General features: G+C 24.1%; 2 protein-coding genes across 39 annotated transcripts in view; one reads left to right on the top strand and one right to left on the bottom strand.

Moving 5' to 3' along the window:
* Positions 1–5,177, bottom strand: part of LOC100575370 (leucine-rich repeat and immunoglobulin-like domain-containing nogo receptor-interacting protein 2) — a 78,037-nt gene that overhangs the window by 38,863 nt on the left and 33,997 nt on the right. The window lies entirely within an intron of this gene.
* LOC100572794 (leucine-rich repeat-containing protein 15) overlaps positions 3,996–5,177 on the top strand; it is a 12,819-nt gene continuing 11,637 nt past the window's right edge. For 5 of the 14 annotated variants that reach the window (XM_029490575.1, XM_029490578.1, XM_029490577.1 and 2 more), the window contains exon 1: positions 4,018–4,317. The gene's annotated coding sequence lies outside the window, so the exon portion shown is untranslated. Of the gene's footprint in view, positions 4,318–5,177 lie in introns of all 14 variants that reach the window. The other 9 variants (XM_029490570.1, XM_029490568.1, XM_029490571.1 and 6 more) reach the window with 5 other exon arrangements.

Genomic DNA, 5,177 nt, shown 5'->3' with positions numbered 1-5,177 from the left:
TATAGAACATTCTCGAAAACTGCCTGACCAAATTACTAGAAATAATATAATGACGTTTTACACGTTATAACACTATAAGCACAGCATTTCCTAATCTAAAATACCATAATAAATCCAGAATAAATTTGACGAATAATAATTTATACCATTGGCGTAGCGTGTGCGTATGCTGTGTATGCACAGCATACACTTCACAAATTGAAAAAATATTTTTTTTTATATTAATAATTTAATATGTTTATAAAAATATGTTTGATTGTATTAATTTAATATTTTATAATATTATTATATTTTGTATATTTTCTTCTAAATTCATTAGGATTGTCGTATATTTTACCGGCTATAAGTGCGTACTATTTATCGTATATTATAAGACAGTGTGACATATCATTTATTATTTTTAAAAAGTGATTTATTTTTTGTTTATTAAATATAATATTGTGCTATGTACTAATATAATATATATTAAAAATTACGTAAAACTTTGCATGTTTCATGTTATATTTTAAGATAAATGTAGGGGGTGTGGGGCCACGATTTTATTAACTTACAACTTCAATGCATATACTAAGCTGAAACGCACGCTACGCCGCTGATTTATACTAGGTATTCAGTGCTGCCGTAATGCCATATTGATATTATAATAATATTGTGAGTTTGTAATTTGTGCAGTGTATAAATTATTTTCATGAAATTAAGTAAAATAAAAAGTTAGTGATTTGATACATTAGTCCTAAGAAGTAGTTACTTTTAATTCTTTTATAGTTATTTGAGAAAAACATTTTCATAGATTTAACTGATTTTCTCATTACTGCCTTATAGTCGTTACTTATTAGTTATTATTTATTAATGATGAATAATAATTAATCAAGGTAGAAACCGATTTTGAATACCAGAAAAAATCGAAATTAATATCAATAATTGAATAACTTTTTTTTTTTTTTATTGAAAAAAAAATTATATTTACAATCTGTATTTACACGTTATATACAATAAGTTAATTTTATGTGATTTGATTGACGAGAGAGGAAAGTCACCCAATGGCGGCACCTCGTGGAAAATTGAATAACTTACAAATTTAAAACCGATATTCCAAATCAAAATCAAAAAAAAAAAAACAAATAACGGCTTTAAAAATTGAGTGGAAATCAAAATCTAAGTGGATGACGGTTTATCTGTTCACGGGGAAAAAAATTATTAAAAAATTATACTTAAATAAAATATAGTAAGTATAAAAATTTACTAGGTAAAATAACTGAAATAATATAATTATTACAATTATTTAAATATAGTTGTTTTTTATAATAATATATACTTTTATTTTTTATAGTAAAATATATAATATACTGTGATGAAAATTACTTATTTATTTTATATTTAGACATGGATGATTTCACGAGAAAATGGTTATTTAATATTGGATTTAAACATTTGATCAGTATATTTAAAGGTTAATTATTTTATAATAACAGATTTTTAAATAATTTATAAATACAAGATAATAATATATAATATACAAACGACCTCACTTAATACAATGTGGGGAATAATACTTAAAATAAGGAAGGACTCAGATTAAATTGTTTAATTATGACTTACTTTTTAATTTTTAATTACTTTTTATTTAAGAACATTGTATTTTTAAATTATTTAAAATAAATAGTTATTTGTTTTTAACAAAAAATGATACTTGAAAAATATTTTCTACATCTAAAGTAGACCAATATTATTAATTTAATTTTGTTGACTGAATCAATGTTAGTAAACTTAGTTCCAAAAATGGGACAAAGGGCCAATTTTATAAGTTAATTGGAAAAACTGAAAAATCCTATTGAAGTAAATATTATAAAGTTAACAGTTTTATTTGTACATAGGTACTAAATTAAATAATTTTCATAATATTTTAAAATTAAAATTAATGTGTTATTAGTCAAATTTTTAAAATAATAATTGATTCATAAATACAAATATTTAAAAATGTTATCCTCTGCATTTTATGTTCACTTTATAAGATTATTCAAATTGAAAAATAGTCACAATTTACATCATTAATGAATGAGGATGCTGTCATTGCAAATTGTAATTAAATATATACCTAACCTATATTATAAATTACATAATAGATATATCGTACAATGGTGCCGGACCTTCTAAAAATAAGACAACTGATCCTGTAAAGATCATTAAAAGAAATTCAGAAATAGGTAATACAATGTATAATGTATAATGTACAATATACATTTCTTACAATATGACAATAAAAAAATAACAAAAAACATTGTATATAATAAACTATATACGTACATACTGTTACTTTATGATATTTTTGTTTATGTGTGTAGATAATTTAAATCAAAACAAAAAATATAAAAAGTACTATATTTTACAATTTATCAGTGAATCAAGCCTCTAATAGCGATAATTGTAGTGATCTAACTGTAGAGGAAAATTCCAGTAAAATCAATTCCACTAAAGGTATAATATTGTTCAAATTAAATCAATTCATTATTGAAAAAAATAATATATTACCTATATCAATAAAAAGAATATTATGTTCAATCAATTTATTATTTTATATATTATACGACAAACAGTTTTAAATTGTACCTAAACTAGATAATTTTATCAAACAAATATTAAAAAAATACCAAGATGGTGGTATCATACTACAGTATTATGCTTCAAATGGGACATTATGCCAATAAATGAGAAATCGGCTTTGTGGAGTAGTGATAAAAGATGATCAATACAGAAGGTGCAAATAAAATTAACAGGTCCCAATTTTCCAAAATTGCAAAAGGTATGCATTTTTTTCATAAGTGATATTAAGAATGATGTATAGGGTATTTATTAAGTACATAATGTAAATTTTATTAATGATTATTAATTACTATGCATTTTGTTTTATAATACAATCATTAATATAAAAACCATAAAATAATAATGTTACTCAATACTTTAAAATACAAATGTACAATATTTTATTTATTGGCTTTGATTAAAAACAACAAAATATCAAATATTATTTACCTAATTATTTTGATGTTTACATAATAGGTATAGAAGAATTATTATTTTCTTCAGAATCTGAGTTTGTTTATCTCATTCCATATTTTAAGTTAGTCTTAATCGAGGTAAACTGTATGATAAATATTGCAATATTAAAAGAGAAATCACGAAGATGGTTACGTTTCTTTCAAATAAACTAAATTTAATTCTTTTAACAAATAATTTTTCATTAAATTCTTTAAAACGGACAATTTAATATAATTTTTTGTAAGATTACTAATGTAATTATTAAATAAATATAAATTTTGGATTCAATAAATTGGCTAAGCACAACATTTATCCTGAAATAACATTATACAAGCTGTGGGCGGAAACTGTAACTTATCGTATACAAAAACAAAGTAAAGATAAAAACAGTCTTAAATACCCAGCTCTAAAAAACTCGAAGGGTCACACACTTGTAAGTTTAACTATATAATAATATATTATATAATCGTTTTTTAATTAATTCATATTAATATGAGTTAATAATAATAATATTACTATTTACTTCTACACTAAATCTTTATTTCTCTTATTTCACTTATAACATATTATATTTAAAACAAGTTTAGAATTAAACATTCTCACTTTTTTAGATTAATATGGATTTTGATAATTTATATCCGAAAAAAATCAAAATCTGATACAAAAGTTTGATATTTTTAAAAAATAAATTAAAAATATATCTTAAAAGTAGAACATTCAACTATAATGTAGAAAAACAAAATTGGGTTAAAACAATTTTATCAGCTGATTATTTAGGCAAGTAAACTTTATAATAATAAATGCACAAAAATACTTATTTATTACATACATAATACATGTTTATACGGATACAAATAATAACAATATAATATATCTAACATACTCGTTGCATAAATGCATCATAGTGAATGTAAATTATATATTCGGTGGGGTTGTTATCCGCCTAGAACAAAGGTCAAGTCAGGCCGTATGACGTTCAGCGATATGATCGGCATTATTATGACACAAACACAGTACGGTGCTCGAGTTTTGTTGCGTATGTGATTAAGTCGTGGTCACTGCGTAACAATAATTTCGCCGTCTCAAATGAATTTATGTATTCCACCTTGTTTTGTGGTTTTTCATTTTCGTATTATTTACATTGATTAGTGAACGCGGTTTCGCCGTCTTACATACAACATACTCATCTTCAAAATATTCTCATCACGTCGGTCATCGTCCATCGCCAGCAGTTTAACTCACCAGGTCCCTCGTCATACCATACTTCATTGTCACGGTGTCGTGAGTTATTTGTATATTTATGCCATTATTTAAATTTTTGTGTGAAATATTAAGCTCGTGATATCCACACATTAGTTGATTATTTTTACCTGCCTGATCCTCTTCTTCAATACTGCACCCGCAAAGCTTTTCCAACCTCCCGAATATTATTAAAGGGATTGGTACATTTTACATGGTCCTTCGGGCTAGATGATTCAAGGGATTAGCGTCAGTGAGCAACTTGGTTGAGTATATGAAAATTTTAGTTTTGCGAAAAACATTGCAATTTTGAGCTATGTGTATTAGTATATTTTTATTATAAATCGCATTGTGGGTATTAAGGCTAAAATGTGATTATTCGATATCTGCTATGTGCACGAACAGAACAAAGTTCACTTAATTGGCCATACAGCTCAATTCCTGAACGTCGTAAAATATCATTACGCGCGAATAATAATTTCACCATATTATATAACATAATATATCAACAGCAGATAAAGAATACTCTCACCTGAGTCGTGCTTTGATAAAATTAAATTGGTCTATTTGGAAGGTAGTTATCGTAGTTGTTACCTACGAATTAAGTACATATAGTACATATAAATGTAAGTTTCAATTTATAGAACAATAACTAATATATTATTTATAATAAAATAAAGCATTTAAATATATAAGTAGTAACACATAAAGTAACTCTAATAATTGTTTATTAAAATAAGCTTAAAAACTTGTTATAGAATATCAATGATCTCAAAACAACATATAGGTATATACAAAATTGTTTTGTATTATTTAATATATATTATAATTTATATCAATATAATATGTAATGAAAGTATAATAAAATCTAAATTTACCACATTAGTGCTATATCTTTTAAA

The sequence above is a fragment of the Acyrthosiphon pisum genome, chromosome A2, assembly GCF_005508785.2.
Source record: "Acyrthosiphon pisum isolate AL4f chromosome A2, pea_aphid_22Mar2018_4r6ur, whole genome shotgun sequence".
Taxonomy (NCBI): Eukaryota; Metazoa; Arthropoda; class Insecta; order Hemiptera; family Aphididae; genus Acyrthosiphon; species Acyrthosiphon pisum.
Note: the sequence above shows the minus strand (reverse complement) of the source record. Positions and strands in the feature narration are given on the sequence as shown.